Raw genomic sequence first — 19,628 nt, forward strand, 5'->3', positions numbered from 1 at the left:
TCTCTCTGTTTTTGAAAATAACTCTATTTATTTGAAAATAGCCAAACCAGTTTAGCTTGGTCCATAATTAGGGTCCAATAATGGTGTAGTTGGATGGGGCTTGAAAAGACCTTTCCAACGATATATTATAAGCCCAATTCCGATGAATAATGAGGAAGTTATGGCAAAAATACTAAACTGGGCCCAAACCGGATTTTACCTACGACCCAATGATCATGATGAGGGTCCAAAGGTTTAATCCTATTCCTAAACTAATTAGGATTGATTAGAATCTTCTATAAGTTTCTAAAATATCTTAATTATCCTTTTTTGAAAAGATAAGATCATGGAATTTGATTTGAATATAAACTTTCCTTTTTTAAAACTTTCCTAATTCTATTTGAATTTAAACATGTTCAAAGATAGTCAGATATTATTTTCGTGCCTCATATTTTTTATCCAAATTTTATATGGCTGGATAGATCTTGAAATTGTCTTTCCAATGATATATTATAATATTAAATCCGAGCTATAACGAAAAAGATATTAAAGATATACGAAACTCTATCCAAAACTGACACCCTTTCACTATTTCGTCCATAACTTTTTATCTACATAAGATTTTAATCTGATTCTAATTTCATTGGAAGGTAGACTTTAAGAGCTTTCCAACTACATATTATATGACTTATTTGGACTTCTAGATCAAAAGATATGATTAAAACAAAATCCGCAAAAAACTGTCTTGTCGCGAAACGACAGGCTTGTCGCCTCGCGACAAACTCTGTCGCCTGGCGACAAGATAAATTTATGGCGACAAGGTCGGTTTGTTAGCGAAATAGTGGAGTTTTATTCCTTATCAAATTCTATGATTTTCCGGACTATTTCCTTATAAATAGGGTCCGAATCTCTGTTTTTCATTCATCAATTTTCATCAACTATCAATTCTCATCAATTCTTCCTTAATTCTCTCTATTCTCTCTCTTGAGCAATATAGCTTATTCTTTCTCCCTCTTTTTCTAAACCAACCTTTCAAATACAATTCCGCATTCACAAGACTTAGAAACACTTAGCCAAGTTCGAAGTTGCCTTGGCCCTAGAAGTGCAAGGTTTGATAATTTCTGAGGGTTTGGTCCAAAACTAGTCTAAACTTTATTTAACTTGATTTCAATTTAATTCTTTAATTATTTTTTATTGATTTTCATTGAAGTTTACTAACTTGTGTATTTTGTTATTAGAAAGAGGTACGAGGCGTCAAAGTAAGTAGATTAGCTTACTCCCTATTTCTTTCACAATGTAGATTGCATGCTTATTATTGTTTTATGATTCCTAGTATCATGTTAGGATGTATTTAATTCCTAGTATCATGTTAGGATGTTACTTATTGCTTTCTAGTATCATGTTTAGGGTGCCTTTACTCTTTCTAATATCATGTTAGTATCTTGTTAGTATCATGCCTAGGATCTTGCTATTATATTTAAGCTTTATTATACCTTATCATGATTGTTATGGTTATGCTTATTATTATGTTGCTTGATATATATTATATTAACATTGCTTGATTACACCTTTTATGCTTGCTAAAGGGAATTTATACTTGAAATCACGCTTAATAAGATTATTAATAATTTGGTTTAGGCTAATGTGATTTTAACTCAAGTGATCACCAATAATAGTATTATTTGTGCATTAATATTCAACCAACATAGATTAAACAGGGTAGGTTCAATATAATGTTTGTATGTTATTCGAAAAGCGCACATGAATACGAGCAGAACAAAGTAGAGGCCTATTTTATAAGGCGGGTCCTTTCTTTTGTAGATTGGATTCGTACCCTCATCCCCGAACCCTGTTTGATTCAAGACCTTATGGAGTTGATGGTCCTTTTGGATTGTCTTTTGGGTTTACAAGTTCCTAAAACTTGTTGGCGACTCTTTTGCTCTCTTTTCTTTCCCTTTGGAACGCCACCGTACTTTAGTGTATGATCACAGTGGGGTTCAACTTTGGGATCATAATGCTTGAAATATTCCCTACAGTTTTTGGCGACTCCACTGGGGAGGATTTCTATTTATATTCCTGAAATTTATTATTTATTTTGGCAATTATTTAGAATGAGCGGATGAGACTCAAAAACTTCTAAGTATTTCATGTGCGTGATTTGATTAACATTATTGTCATATGCATTAAAAGGTCCTCATGGGAGCACCCCATGAGTCAATCCATAGGAATTTTACACGTAGGAAATTTGAGAAATATCTTTCATGACTAGAGGATGATGCGAAATCTGGAAAATTCGAAGAACACAGAAACTTGCCAAGGCATGTAGGAACTAGCGTCTAGAAAACAGGGCTTGTCGCCCGTAAAAAGTTTCTGTCGCCTGGCGACAGGAGCTTTTTTGCGGCGACAGTCCCTGTAGTCTGGCGCCAAGTTCTTCCAATACCGAGCCAGGGGTCTGCCTTAGCTTCTTGATTTGACCATTTCTAGCATTGTTGGCTTGATTTTGCTTATTGATTGAGTCCTTTTCTCACTTTTCTGAACCCATATGTGTTCTACATATGGAAATAACCCTCTGGGGGTTCCTGCTTCACCTGCCCAATGGAATATCCCACTATCATGTGCAAAGTTCAGATTTGGGTACGTGCAAAGTTTGTGAATCCACCAAACCATGGAGTCGAGTTCGATTTCATCACGAACTCGCGGAATCCTGTCCATTCGCTCCAACCCTCCCGGTAGGCTTGTGTGCAATGCATATGGATTCATAACCATGGACCTTTTTGACTTAACCCATATCCTCGAACTTTAGAGAACTAGAGCCATGGTTAGGTTGCAAACTCATCATATTGTGACTATGTGAACTACTTGTGCACCCTTGCTTGTATATATTATATATGTGTTAACCGTTTGTTTGACTTGTGTTAAAGACTAAATAAATTGACTAATGACTAAAAGGACTTTGTCTAATTAATTAATATTGAATTAATTAAAGGCTAATAAATTAATCAATTCGACTTAGTACGACTTTAGGCATGTCCATTTAGAGTTAAATTACTGGAAACAGTCCAGATTAATGTTCCAGCAATGGCACAGAAATTTGGACTGTGGCGCTGCAGTTTAGTGACTGTCGCCTGGCGACAATTTTGTCGTCTGGCGACAGGCTCTAAACAGTGGCGACAGTTCTATTGTTTTAGCGACAGTCCAGTTTTCTTGCTCGAGTCATCACGACGAGTCTAATTCACAGTCTACTAATCAGTTTATCAATTTATTAACGGTTCAAACCATGTTAAGTCTTTAATTGAGTTTAGGCACTTAAAGTCCAATGGTCATACACTAAGAGTCAAAGACCTTGTTTAATTAATTAATTAATTAATTTGAACTAATGAATAAGCCTTAAGTCGAGTCATAGTTCCTTTTAGTCAACCCGGATTTTTATTCCCGCATACTGCACATGCGTCAACTTGTTTTGATCATAGCCGGAGTTCTAGGAAGAACCACGAGTCGTACAACCTATGGATCTGTAGCCCCGAGTTTTATATTTAATTTGGCGTTGGTTTCGTCCCAATCAGAGTTACAGATTAAAAGTTATGACTAAAATACCACAGCCTGTCCAGTTTAATGCATATACGTGAAGTCTTAATTTAGTCTTTGCTTGAGTCTAGTCACATAGTCTAGCCACATGGTCATGACACAAGTCTTAACATGTCACCTAAACTCACTAGTCTTAGCACACACTTTGTATATGTCACCATGACCATGTCTTAGGTTCATGCATGAATCGTTTTTCCGTCATTTGAATTGGGGGTTCATTCTATTCCTAATTCTTCAATATTTCTCCATCTCCATCACCTTCCCACTCACTACATTCTTTCCCCATGCATATCATACCTCTCACTCTTCCATAATCTTTTTCCATATATTGCATGTTGAATAAAGCTTGAGTCAAAATAATTGGTATAAAACTTATCCCTAAATTCCCTTTCTACAGTACTTGGTCAAGGAGAGAAGGGCGATTAATAAAGGACAACACTTTCATTCAAGTAGCACTTTTTGACAAACCGGTTAGTAGAAAAAGGAAAGCTAAGAAGACAATGGCTAGTCAAGAAGAGCTTAATGAAGTCAAGGGACGGGTAGCTAACTTGACTGAAACATTGCAAAACTTATCACTGCAAATAAGTAATCCTGAAAAACAGAAACAAATGGACCTAATCCAGGAAAGCTTGGGCAAGCTGTCCAACGACTTTAGATTCCAAGGGATTAGCTCACAAGGGGTCTCGGTGGATAAGGACTTTCTCCCGTAGAAGTTCAATCCCAATGACATCCCTAAATTTAAGCCTATGGATAACCCTTACTTTCATTTAAGAGCATTTGAAACTATAATGAATATTAAAGGGATAGACAAGAAAGCCTTTCATTCTCTATTTTCTTTGTCTTTAGAAGCTATATGTCAACAATGGTACTTTTCTCTTGATAAAGAGAAGACCTCCAATTGGGAAGAAATAAAAAATGCTTTCATCAATAGATATAAATGTAACATTCAAGTTGAAACTGACCATAGACAGCTTGAGATGCTAAGACAAAAAGAAAATGAAAGTTTCACTTCCTTTTTCAACAAGTGGAGGGAAACTTCCGCTAATATGATTGAAGTCCCTACTGAGAAGGGGTCTGTGAGGTTGTTTATCAAGAATTTACAACGGTTAGTTTAGTCACATATAAGCTATGCACAAGTAAGAGATGCACAAGTAGTCAAGTAGTCACAATATGATGCAATGAGTTTGCAACCTTACCATGGCTCTAGTTCTCTAAAGTTCAAGGATATAGGTTAGTCAAAGAGGGTCCATGGTTATGAGTCCAGATGCATCGCGCAGAAGCCTTACCTTTGGAAGGGTTGGCGCGTATGGATGGGACCCCGCAAGTTAAAAACTTGCTTCCACGGTTTGGTGGATTCACAAACTCGGATGTACCCGACGTTTCCAGGAGCGTTCAATTGGGTAGATGGAGCGTGAACCCCCAGAGGGTTATGTCCATATGTACAACACATATGAGTTTCAAAAAAGTGAGAAAAACTCAATCAGGAAGTAGATTCGAGCCAACAGTGCTAGAAATGGTTAAAACAAGAAGGCAGAGTTCTGGCTCGGTATTGGAAGAACTTGGCGCCAGACTATAGGGACTGTCGCCGCAAAAGAACCCCTATCGCCAAGTGATAGAACTGTCGCCAGGCGACATAAGCTCTTTACAGGCGACAAGCCCTGTTTTCTAGACGCTAGTTCCTACATGTCTTGGCAGGTATCTGTGTTCTTAGAATTTTCCAGAATTTCGCAGTATTATTTCGATTATAGTTGTGAAAGATATTTCTCAAATTTCCTACGTGTAAATCCTATGTTTTTGACTCATTTCGGATGGTCTATCCAATGAGGACCTTTTTTATGTATATGAAAATAATGCTAATCAAAATTACGTACATGAAAACTTAGAACTTTTCGAGTCTCATCCGCTCATTTTAAATCATTGCCAAAATAAATTTCAGGAATTAAAATAGAAATCCTCCCCAGTAGAGTCGCCAAAAACTGTAGGGAATATTTCAAGCACTATAACCCCAAGCTTGAACCCCACTGTGATCATACACTAAAGTATGGTGGCGTCCAAAGGGAAAGAAAAGAAAGCAAAAGAATCACCAACAAGTTCTAGGACCTTGTAAACCGTTCACGAGATGAAGGTTACACCCCTTAACGATCCAGGAGATCGTCAACTCCATAAGGTCTTGAACCAAATAGGGTTCGAGGATGAGGGTACGAATCCAATCTACAAAAGAAAGGACCCGCCCTATAAAATAGGCCTCTACTTTATTCTACTCGTATTCATGTGCGCTTTCTGACTAACATGCAAACATTAGGTTAATCCTAAACCTGTTTAATCTATGTTGGTTGAATATTAATGCACAAATAAAACTATTATTGGCGATCACTTGTATTAAAATCGTATTAGCCTAAGCCAAATTATTAATTATCTTATTAAGCGTGATTTCAAATACAAATTCCCTTTAACATGCATAAAAGGGGTGATCAAGCAATAACAATAATATAAATCAAGCAACATAATATGAATAACAATCACAATCATAATCATAATAATAATAATAAGGCATAATAAAGCTTAATAACAATAGCAAGATCCTAGGCATGATACTAACAAGAATAATAACAAATCCTAGCATGTCAGTAAGCATAAAGATCAAAGCTTTAAACCTAACATGGTACTAACATGCTAACATGATATTAGAAATAATAAAAGGCACCCTAAACATGATTCTAGCTAGAAAGCAATAAATAACATCCTAACATGATACTAGGAATTAAAATAATATAAGCATGCTTTCTACAAGAATAGAGCAATAAGATTACATACTTTGATGCCTCGTACCTCTTTCTAGTAACAAAATACACAAGTTAGTAAACTTCAATGAAAATAATAAAATTAAAGAATTAAATTAAATAATTGAAAAGAAAGAGTTAAAAAGTTTAGACTGGATTTGAGACCAAACCCTCAGAAAAGTATAAATCTTTCACGTCTAGGGCGAAGGCAACTTCGAACTTGGCTAGGTGTTTCTAGATCTTGTGTATGCGGAATTGTGTTTGTAAAAATCTAGTTTAGAAAGAGAGAGAAAGAAAGCATGAATTGCTCGAGAGAGAATAGAGAGAATTATGATGGTTGTGAATTGTAGATGAATAAAAACGGAGGTTCAGGACCCTATTTATAAGAAAAATAATCTGGAAAAGCATAGAATTTGATAAGGAAAAAAACTACAAGCTGTCACCGCAAAACCACAAAATAGTTTAGGGCGTGGCGACAAGGTTTGTCGCGTGGCGACAGACTTGTCGTTTGGCGACAGCTGGGTTTTTACGCGCTTTCCACGCGGAATCCAATCTTTAACCAAATTTGATCTATGGAATTCGTACAGAAGCTAAAATCGTATTTTAATGAAATAATAAAATAATAAAATTTTATTCCAAATAAAATTCATCATAATATAATTATTAATCCTAACTTTATTAGAATTTAAAAGAAATTTCTAGAGAATTCTAGAAGACTATAATTAATCCTAATAATTTTAGGAATAATAATTAACATTGGGCCCTCCTCTAGATCATTGGGCCGCATGTAAAGAACAAATCGGGCCCAGTTTAGTATTTTGGCCATAACTTCCACATTATTCATCGGAATTGGGCTTATAATATATCGTTGGAAAGCTCTTTGCAAGCCCCATCCAACTACACCCTATCATTGGACCCATGTCACGGACCAAACTAAACTGGGTTGGACGTTTTAAATAAAATAGAGTTATTTTCAAAAATAGAGAAATAATTTTAATAAAAAACTAACCGCAACACTTGACTTTTCACACTTTCACTTCATTCGATTATGGTTCGACGCGAAAGGTATTCATCACTGGATTTGGTTTTGGGGAGACACAATTGGGTGTCTACAAGTAGTATGTTCGATAATTCCTGCCGTAACATTCATAATAATGGTTCCAAGAGCTCGGCGACGGGTGTTGTCGTAAGTTCTTATGCCTTGTGTGGATAAAGACAAGTCCTCATCTCTTATAACTAGCATTCTTGCAGTTCGGAGTGGGCAAATACTGATTGTTGATCCATTGTCTACAAGAGTTATTGGGCCATTCATTCTTTTACAGATCACTGTGAGGTTCAAGGCCTTGTTGTGTTTATCACCTTTTATAGGTAGATCCTTGTCAAAAAGGTGATCAAGTTGATGGGACTAGGAAGGTTACTTGTGAGGAAGTTAGTTAATCCCTCAAGAGTGGTTTCCGAATCTATCCCTACCTTAGCCAAGTCATCCATTCCTACAGCTCTATGTTCATGAGATATGGCTAATAATTTCCATACATTCATCTGAACCTTAGTCTTCTTTAGTTGTTTGACAGCATCATTGTCTTCTATGAGTGGTATTGGGACTTGTTGAGTGGTAGGAATGGTTTGATTTGTTATGGGAGGTTGCATTCTTCTTGATCTCGTAAGAACATCTATGGGGGAATCTTCTTCATCCCAAATGTCATCAACAAGATAAATTATGGAAAGTGGGGTTTCTTCCAAGTCTTTGAGATAGACATCCTCGTCATCACTTTCATAAAATCCATTGATATTAACATCCTTTTATGGCTTAGCTTGAACCAATTTTCCACTATCAATTAATCCTTAGACTAGATCCTTGAATTTGAAGCAATGTTCTATGGTGTGCTCTCCAGATTGATGATATTGACAGTAGAACCTATACGTCCTTTTCAGTGATTCAAATGGTCTTGGCTCGATAGGTTTGATCTCTCCACTCTCGAAGAGCATTTTGAACATGTTTCTATAGGAGGTCCCAATAGGTATATAGACCTTATTATTCTTTTTGGGTGGTTCGACCACATTTAAAGAAAATGGCTTTCTTTTAATGATTTTATTGGGCATCATCTTTTCAACAATAAGCCTATTTTCAGCCAGCTTTGCTTGCTGGATGGACTCATGAAGTAGCCTTATTAACTCCCCTACTATGTTTATAAGAGCATATACTTCTTCTTTAAAGGCAAGTTCTTCAGTTAGGGGAAAATTACCCATGACATCGAAAAAGGTTTCCTCCTCTTCTTCAATAGCATGAGTTTCTTCGATTGGTTTGATGAGGAGTGATGGATCAACATGATTTTCCTCATCAGAAATTGCCAAGGCTTCTGAAAGTGGATTACTATTAATACATGGCTTCTTGCTAGCAGGAGGCAATGGAAGTTTGTTGCTATCAATTAAATCTTGAATGGCTTCTTTCAACTTCTAGCAATTCTCAGTGAGATCCTGCCTTGGTGATACTTACAATGTGCATTAGGTTCCAACTAGTCGTCCTTCTTTCTATTGGTGGATCTCCAAATGGTCCAATAGGAGTTATGAGTCCTTTAGCGTGAAGGCGATCGAATGTCGTATCATAACTCATGCCAATATGTGTGAAATCTTCTTTTGCCCTTGATTGTTCATGGAAAGGACCTCATTCAAGTTAAAGGTGCTAACATTGTTTGAGTGGGTGGCTTGATTGGAAGAAGAAGGATTGTCGTTCTTCTTTCCTTTCCAGCCACTGTTGTTGTTATTAGCTTTTTGTTTTGCAAGGTCGTCGTCCTCGGTGTCAATACCTATGGCATAGACAACCTTGAAAGTATTCAAGTTGCTTTGGTATTTCAGATGTTTTGAATACTTTTCTTAGAGGTTCTTGATGAACATTCTTATGGATTCTTTTTCAATAGGAACCTCGACCATCTTAGCATAAGTTTCCCTCCATTTGTTGAAGAAGGATGTAAATCCTTCATTTTCCTTTTGTTTCAACATCTCGAGTTCCCTACGGTCAGTTTCAACTTGGATGTTGCACTTGTACCTATCAATGAAAGCGTTTGTAATAGTGTCCTAAGAAGAAATTTTCTCCTTGTCTAGGAAGAAAAACCATTGTTGACAAATGGTTTCAAGAGATAGTGAGAACAATAAGGGGAAGAACTTTTAATCAATTGCCTTAATATTCACTATAGTCTCGAAAGCTCTTAAATGAATACAAGGGTTGTCGGTTGGCTTGAACTTAGGGATGTCATTGGCATTGAACTTCTATGGAAGAAGTTCTTTGTCCATTAAGACCCCTTGTGAGCTAATTCCTTGAAACTTATAGTCGTTGGAAATTTTGCGAAGACTTTCTTCCATGCACTCAAGCTGTAGTTGCTTGCTAGGATCGTTGACTTGAGGAGCAATAGTCTTCATCATCTCAGTTAGGCTATTGAGGTTTAGTCTCAACTCATCAACGTCTTGTTGGGAAGCCATTATTACAACTTTTTCATGTGTTTGATGGGTTTATTAAAGAGTAGAACTTGAACGAAAGTGTTGTCCATGATTAGTCGCCCTTCCCTTCTCGACCAAGTGTTGTAATATTAATCCATTGACTTAATGACTTCAATTCACTCAAATTGACTTTGACTTTTATTGGTTTTAAAAAGGTAAAAAGCAAAAAATGGGTGCATATATTGGGAATCAAGTATGGGAATCAAGTTATGGTTCAAACAACATGGTTATGTTAAAAGGATTAATATCCGACTTTCCCCCCTACAAAAATGATAGAAACACGTGCACACAAGACTCTTAGACATGATGATGGTGATGGTGAAACATATACAAAGTGTGTGCTATTAAATAGTGAGTGAGAGAAGCATGCTTGAAACTTGTGTAAGACCATGGGACTATGTGATTAGACTCGATTAAAGACAAAAAATGACCTCGGTTATTAATTAATCAATCAGTTAAACTCGACGCGAAGACTTGAGCAGGAAACTGGACCATCGCATAACCAATGACAATGTCGGGTCGCGCCAGAGCCATCGCAGCGGGATATCACTATCGCGTCGTGATGGAAACTTGCGTGTCGCACCACAAGCCTAAATTCCGCGTTAACATTGAAATGTCAGTTTTAACTTGTTTCCAGTATCTACTCGAAAAGGGTGAACCTACAATCGTGCTAAATCATGTTTAGTCAATTTATTATTAGACTTTAATTACTCACATTAATTAATTAATTAATTGAGCAAAGTCCTTTAGTCATTAACTATTTTATGTAGACTTATTATCAATCACAAGTCAAACAAACGGTTAACTTAATCACACATAGGTTATGCACAAGTAAATAATGCACAAGTAGTCAAATAGTCACAACATGATGATGCAATGAGTTTGCAACCTAACCAAGTAACCATGGCCCTAGTTCTCTAAAGTTCAAGGATTAGGGTAGTCAAAACAAGGTCCATGGTTATGAGTCCGAATGCATCGCGCGGAAACCTTACCTTTGGAAGGGTTGGCGCATATGGATGGGACCCCGCAAGTTAAACTTGCTTCCATGGTTTGGTGGATTCACAAACTTGGATGTACCCTTCGCGTTCAATTGGGTAGAGGGACCGTGAATCCCCAGAGGGTTATGTCCATATGTAGAACACATATACGTTTCAAAAAAGAAGGAAAAACTCAATCAGGAAGTGGAATCGGCCAAATAGTGCTAGAATCGATCAAAGCAAGAACTCGCCGCGAGAAAACAGAGTCTATCGCGAGGAGATGACCCTGTCGCGACGCGATAAGGCTATCGCACCGCGACAAGGCCATCGCACTGTGATAGAAACTGCTTTCTGAGCGACAGTTCCTACATGCCTCACCAGCTTTCTATGTTCTCAGAATTTTCCGATTTTTTGTAGTATTCTTTCGAATCTAGTTGTGAAAGATATTTCCCAAATTTCCTACATGTAAAAAGCCTATGTTTTTGACGCATTACGGATGGTCTATCCAATGCGGACCTTTTAATGCTTATGCCACAATGTTAATTAAAATTACGCACATGAATATTCAGAACTTTTCGAGTCTCATCCACTCGTTCTAAATTATAGCCAAATCAAATATAAGGAATTAAAATAGAAATTCTCCCCAGCGGAGTCACTAAAAAACTGTAGGGAATATTTCAAGCATCACAACTTTGAGCCCCACTGTGATCATGCATTTAAGCATGGTGGCATCCAAAGGGAAGGAAGCTAGAGCAAAAGAGTCGCCAACTAGTTTTAGGAACTTGTAAACTGTTCAAGAGGTGAAGGTTACACCCCTTCACGATCACAAAGATCGCTAACTCCATACTGGTCTGGAACCATGACTGGATATTCGGGGATGAAGATACAAATCCAACCTAAAAGAGATTGAACCCGCCCTAAATACGCCTCTAATTTATTCTTCTCATATTCATGTGCACTTTTCGATCAACATACCATCATTAGGTTAATCCTAAACTTGTTTAATCTATGTTGGTTGATTATTAATGCACAAATAAATCTATTACTGGCGATCACTTGAATTAAAATCATATTAGCCTAAACCAAATTATTAATTATCTTATTAAGCGTGATTTCAAATACAAATTCTCTTTAAACCTGCAGAAAAGGCGTGATCAAGCAATAACAATAACAATAATAATAAGCAACATGATAATATATAGACACAACAAATAATCATCATCATAATATTCTCAATAAATCATAATAATAATATTAGCAAGATCCTATGCATGATACTAACATGATTAATAACAAATCCTAGCATGTCACTAATAGAAATCAAAGGTTTTGCCCAACCATGATACTATCATGATAAAAAGAAATAGGAAGGAATCTAAACATGATACTAGAAAGCAATAAAGACATCCTAACGTGATACTAGATTACTAGGATTAATATAATCTAAGCATGCTTTCTAAAGAACTAGAGCAATTGAATTACTCACTTTGTTGCCTCGTATCCCTTTCTATTAAAAATACACACGTTAGTAAACTTCAATAAAATATTAAATCAAACAATTAATTTAAAATTTTGAAATAGGAATTTGGGACCAAACTCTCAGAAATTATCAACCTTTCACGTCTAGGGCGAAGGCAACTTCGAGTTTGGCTAGGTGTGTCTAAGTCTCATGATGGACGTATAAAGTGTTTTGAAAAAGGCTAGGTAGAAATCAAGAGAGAGAAAGAAAGAATAAATTTTAGCTTAGAGAGAAAAGAGAGAGATGGTGATTGTTGGTGAATATAAAACGGGGAATAACGATCCTATTTATAGAGAAAAATCGTCCATAAACGATTAGAAAAGAGCCAGAATTTGACTCAAAGTAAAACTAGTTCCATTGCGACGCGATGGACCTATTGCAGCACGATGGTTGCTGTACGATAAAATTTCGCACGGAGTCCGTTTTCCAATTGAATTGGGTTAATTAGAGTTCGTACTTATCTTTTATCAAAACATATTTAATTCTTGTGAAAACACCTGTTTTATTCCAAATAAAATTCTTTATCTTTTCAATATCAAATAAAAATTTAATTATTAATCATAATCTCTTTAGTTTTTAAAAGAACCTTCTAGATTTTTCTAGAAGATTAAGGTAAATCTAATAACTTTAAGAATAATAATTAATGGACCCTCCACTTGATCATTGGGTCGTACATAAAATCCGGTTTGGACCAAATTTAGTATTTTGGCCACAACTTATTCCTTATAACTCATAATTGGGTTTATAATACATCGTTGGAAAGATCTTTTCAAGCATCATCCAACTAAACAATTATTTGACCCATATCAAGGACCAAACTAAACTGGACTGGACATTTTCATGAATAGAGTTCAAAAAGAAAGATTTTCGAAAATAGAAAGAACTATTTTTATTAAAAACAGAGGGATTCACGAGACTCTTTAACATTTCACCTTGTTTGATAATCAATGACGTGAAAGATATTCATCATTGGGTTTGGTTTTTGGGGAGACACAATCAGGTGTCTACACCCATTGGCAAAATGTCTATAGATATTAATCTTTGACGTGGTCCACCAAACCCACATACCTCAACAATGGTCTTATGGGTTGATAATATTGATAGATTTATATCCCAAAGTTTAGCAATTCAAGACAATGGCTATAAAATTAAAATGATTGGATTATAGTATTTCTTGGGAAAGATCATTTTCAAAAGCCTGTGAATGCTTAGCTCCCATAATATTACAACTTAAAACTTTCATAAAGAGACTATCTATGTGAAGACACAAGAACTTAGTGTTAACCCTAACAAGCGTATACAAAGAGGCATATGGAGTTTTACAAGTATGACTTAAGTAAAACTAAATAAACCGGAGAATTTCAAAGCTGGAAAAAATGTCAAAAGTATAGATGTGACCATAATCAAAAGTTCCATAAAGAACCCTAACAGACACAATAAATTTATGGCAACAAATTGGAAGGAATTGAGGTTAAGAGAATATACATAATTTTAGTATAGGTTGAAAATGAAGGAACCTAAAAAATAAGGAAAAGAGTTAGTGAATAACAAAGAAAGAAATAACATGGTTTAAGAATTGAAACAATAAACCAACAATGAAGGTCACATAATCAAAATAAAGATAGAGTACAATTAAAGTAAGCCATGACCCAATAAAAGTAACGGTAACAATAGAGAAATATACAAGGAAACTAAAGTAGTATGACGAGAATAAGAGAGGAAATATATCATAAAGGTATATTAAAGAGATAACAAAATAATTGAACAAAAGTCAGAATTAAGGGACAAAATATGCTCAAATTTTAGTCACTGATATGATATGTAATAGAATATGAAACCAATACCAAGGCAGAGTACGACTTTAAACTTCCTCTTTACACAAAGAATGGAGCATCTTTGCCTAGGTATCAATTGAGTAAGCATAAGAAATTAATAGTTAGACACAAGAGTAATAAGAATTTTGGTTTCATTACAACTTCATTTGAGGTAGTGAACCAGTATAGACCATAAGAGGTATCCAGTGTATTTTCAATGCAATACTAATAGCGATCATCATTGCAAAAAGACACAGGGTAACAAAAAAGAATTAAACTAAAAAACTGATGAGAAGTAAGTTGAATTGAAGTAAACGACAAAGTAATAAGTGCATATAAATGTAGAGATTAATAGTCGAAATAGGATTGACAAAAAATACAAAGTATCACTTACTAGAAGATAAAACTTTAAACATTAGATCGAGTAAAATACATCCAAAGAATGACGTAAATGGCAAACCCATACATAAGCTAATGCCCCAAAAGGTTGATAGCCTGAATGCTCAAGTAGAGAAGCTAGAAGCTAAGAAAGAGCTAAGAATTACAATGGTTAGAGATAAAATAGCAAGCCAAATAAATCTTGCATAACCATAAGCGAAAGGCACTTCAACCTGATTCTTTATTTGAGTTAATGATGACCTAATTCTTTTGTAAGAAAATATGAAAAGCAAAAGAATATCAAGTGAAAGAAACTAACATGGCAAGAATAATAAACAACATAAGATGTAAGGTTACTTGAAGTACTCAACATTATATTGCTAGAAATAGGAAGGATGATCTAAATTTGTTGGCTAGAAAAAAAATGAAATCATAATGAATTTCACGGCTGGATTGAATTTATGTATGATTTGGTTGATGCTTGGACTTCACGATCTAAATATATATTATTAATAGTAAGGGTATTTTAGTAAAAACATATTTTAAAATTCATTATTAATATCTTAATTATTTTAGAACTAGGTAATACTCGAGCCATGCTTGGATTTTTAAATTAATATATATAATAAATAATTTACTCAATATAAATTGGTGTTTGATTGCTATTTTATAAAAAAAAATGACTTAGGAATTATTATGTGTTTCATATAATACAAAGGAAAAATTGTTGGGAATGATCCCACAGGGCGTTCGCGAAAAATAATCCCACCTTTGGGATATTTTTAACTAACTCGACTTTATACCCAATCTGCTCTAAAAATGGTCCCAACCGGTCATGTAACCTGTTATAATAAGTTACATGACACGTGGCGGCCTGAGATTGGTCAAAAAAATAAAAATGAAATAATTTTTTTGAAAAAAGTTAAAATTTTTATGAGAAATAATAAAAATAAATAAATAAATTGAAAAACCACCTACCAGCCCAAGCCACCTTACCCTGCCGCCCCTAACTCCCCCACCCCGTGGTTCCATCCACCTAGGCCCCCTACCCCAGCGCCGACACCTAACTCCCCTCCCCTAAACCATCATCCTGCCTTCTTCACTCAGGCAACGTTTAACCCCGATTCTAGCCGCCCAAACCACCACCCCACCTCCTTCCCCCACGAAACCCAAGCAGCAATTAAACCACCAACCCACGAAACTAGGCAACAATTAATCATTTAACCCGACCACGAAACCCATCTCCCTTCCCCTAAACCACCAACCCACCTCCCTTTCCCAGCCGCACAGAAATCCCCTTTCCCCCACTCCGTTCGTGTCGTCGTCTTCAGGTCTCGATTCAGATCACGTCGTTTCCTAGGGTTTGGTTTGGTGGGGTTTGATTTTTCGAAGGGGGTATAATCCCACCTTTGGGGTTTTAGGCAGGGGTGAGCACAATCGGGTACCCGGTTGGTTTCTTAGTAATCGAACCCGGACCCGGTAGAAACCAGTTCCTAAAATTTAGACCTGAAATTGGAACTGGTTTCATCGGTTCCCAAATTTTAGGATCTGGAACCGGTTCCAAACCGGGTACCTGATTGTTGATGTGTATGTGCTTGCAATATGTACACTAAATATCAAAAATTTATAACAAAATTCTCTCTAAAATATTTGCTTTTCTTACACAAATGCTAGATTAATTGATGGTAGCTTAGAAAAACGGAAACATAAACTATGTAAATTAAAGATCAAGATGCTCATACTTATTGAGATGGTTTATCATAATTCGAACAACATGGTGAAAATGATTAAAACAAATAAAAAAATAGTAAAAAAAAAATCATCAGAAGTTTCATAAAAGGGGAGTTAGATGATGAGAATTTAGAAGAACCAAACAAAAAAAAAAAAATTAAAACACAAGAGAATTTGAAAGGGAGGCATGAGAATACAAAAGTCTTAGGGTTTTTTCAAGTGATATGGAGTATTAAAACAAAAGATTGGATTATGGGCCTGCTATTTTATCAACATGGGCTTACAATTTTTTCGGTCATACAAACTCCAAGATCCTTGATCGGGTACCCAGTTGGAATCAGGTGCAAAAATCAAGGACCCGAAATTGGAACTGGTTCTAACTGGGTCCTTGTTTTTGGACCTGGAACTGGTGGAACCAATTCCGGGTCTGAACCTGCCGGGTCCAAACCGGTTACAGGTCACATGGGACCATTTTGAGCAAATTGAGTATAAAGGTCGGATTAATTAAAAATATCCCAAAGATGGGATTATTTTTCGCGGACGCCCCCAAGGGTGGGATTATTCTAGGCTATTTTTCCTAATACAAAACCTTATTTTTACGTTTATACAGAGTGCTCTATTTTTTTTTTTTTTTTTTGTTTTTGTTTTGTTTTGTTTTTTTTTTTTTTTTTTGCATACATAGATTAATAAATATAAATATTTATACAAATTAAGGAAAAGCATTTACATGTATTTAGGGGTAAAAGTAGGATAGTGTTTATTATAAACAACTTCAAAGGCAAAAAAAAAAAAATTAAAAAAGTAAAAACTGTAAAGCACTTGGGAGGGATAAGAAATGATCTTAAAGGGAAAATAAAAAAAGTTATGCATTTTAGATATTATCACAAATATTATATGATTTGATGATTTTAAAAAATTTCCTTATTTTTGAAAATGAATTGGTTAAAATTATTATTATTAATAAAAAATAAATAAATTTTTTATTGTTTTCAAAATATATTTAATGTTTGATTTTGTTCTAAAATAATTGACACAATCTGTTTTCTTTCAAAAAAAAAAAAATATTTGACACAATATACATAAGCAGATATTAATGAAAATTTTAATCTTATGAAACTTAATATCAATACCTATCTAATAACAAATTTTATCATAAATATATATGATGTTACTATGTTGATAAAAATTTATATTCAAAGTTTAATGTATGAATAGTGAAAAAAAATTTAACACACCTGTAACAATCAAAGGGTAAGATAAAAAAAACAAAAATTTTGGCTGGGGCTTGGGGTTACTCGGTTGGTTAGGGATTATTTGGTTGGTCAGGGGTTACTTGATCAGGGGTTACCGGTCAAGGATTGCTCAGTCGGTTAGGTGATTTTTAGTCGGTCAGAGGTTATCCGATTGCGTTGTTAAAAAAAAGGTCTTAATATATAAAAAAAGGGTTTTTCCAAGCTATGCCCCCAAGTTCTTCGGTTTCTAAGTTGTACCCATACTTTTTAAAGTTATAAGTTGTGCCCTCCACCTCACGATATTTTATCAACAATACCCTTTGACAGCCATATCCGTTAACAAAAGTTAAGTTATTTTATCAACAATGGTGTCGTGGCGTTATTAATTTGACACGTGTCCCGTTCTAAACTTCTAATTGGTTAACACTTTAAAAATAAAATTTAAAAACCAGAAAATATAATTTAAAAATAAAAAAGGTTATTGTTAACGTCAAAAGTTATTGTCAATAAAAACTAGGGAGGTTGAGGGCATAATTTAGACGTTTGAAAAAGAATGACCAGAACTTAGAAACTGAAGAAATTTGGGACATAAATAGTCGCATAACTTACAAAACCAAAAAAAAAAAAAAAAAATTAGAAAATGAGAAAAATCTAACATATATATGTAAAGGGGAGTTTTTTCCCATGATTTTAGAGCGCCACGTAGGATTTTTATTTTTAAAAAACTATTAGAGCGCCACATAGGATTAATATTTTTAAAACGCTACAATAGGATTATACCACATAAGAATAGTTAACGTGCCACGTAGGATTATAATTTATAGTTATATCCAATAAATAATTCAAGTGCCACATAAGCATAATTGACCAATAATATTTTAATGGTTACATTAATTAAATACGAAATATTATCTTTTGAGATTATAAATTTCAACTTTTAAAAAAATCGGGTGTACAATAATTATTGTACATCCATTATAAAGATAGACTAAAGTGATCAAAAGTTACCCCTAAAATGAAAAAAGTTACCCTAATATGCATAAAAGTAATCCAATACAAATAAAAATTATTAGTAAAAAATCACATTTTAAATGACTAAAAATCAGTTATTAGTGATTGAATGTAATTAAATTACCATTATAAAACTTTTCTTGTTGTCTATTTATATAAAAATTGTATTATGTTTAAAGTTACCCAAAAAGACAAAAAGTTACCCTAAAATTAGGTAAAAGTTACCCTTATACTGCTCGATGTACAGTAATATTAGTGTAAACCGGGTGTATACAGAAGTTTTTGAATAATTTTATCTAATATTTTAAAACAAATTCGGAGAAATTGATATATTAAGTACAATTAATAAAATAACAATTGTAATCACATAAATATGAAAAATACTAGATGAAGCTCGTGCGATGCACGGTTTGTTTGAATATTTTAAAATATTTTTTTTTGTATTTATGTGCTAAAAATTCTTATATATTTAGATAAAACTCCTAATATCAAAAGATAATATTTTATATTTAATTAATTTAAACTTAAAAATTTCATTCACCGATTTTACTTGCGTGGCATTTAAATTATATAATTCTAAAAGAAATTAATAATCTCTTATTTAATTGGGTGCAGCTAAAATTTATAATCCTACATGGTGTGCTAAGAAAATTATAATGTTAAATGCACGGGTCGATCTATTTTTTTTTTTTAAAAAATATTTTTCATATTTATGTGATTACATTTGTTATTTTATTAGTTGTACGTAATATATCATTTCTCCGTATTTTTTTTTAAAATATTAGATAAAATTCCTAATCTCAAAAGATAATATTTCGTATTTAATTAATGTAACTATTAAAATCTCATTTGTCAATTATGCTTATGGTGGCACTTGAATTATTTATTGGATATAACTATAATTTATAATCCTACGTGGCACGTTAACTAATCTTAGGTGGCATAATCCTATTGTAGCGTTTGAAAAATATCAATCCTATGTGGCACTCTAATAATTTTTAAAAAGTAAAAATCCTACGTGGTGCTCTAAAATCTCGTGAAAAAACTCCCCTTTATATATATTCCTAATCTCAAAAGATAATATTTCGTATCTAACTAATGTAACTATTAAAATCTCATTGGTCAATTAT

Source organism: Chenopodium album, chromosome 25, assembly GCF_948465745.1.
Source record: "Chenopodium album chromosome 25, dcCheAlbu1.1, whole genome shotgun sequence".
NCBI lineage: Eukaryota > Viridiplantae > Streptophyta > Magnoliopsida > Caryophyllales > Amaranthaceae > Chenopodium > Chenopodium album.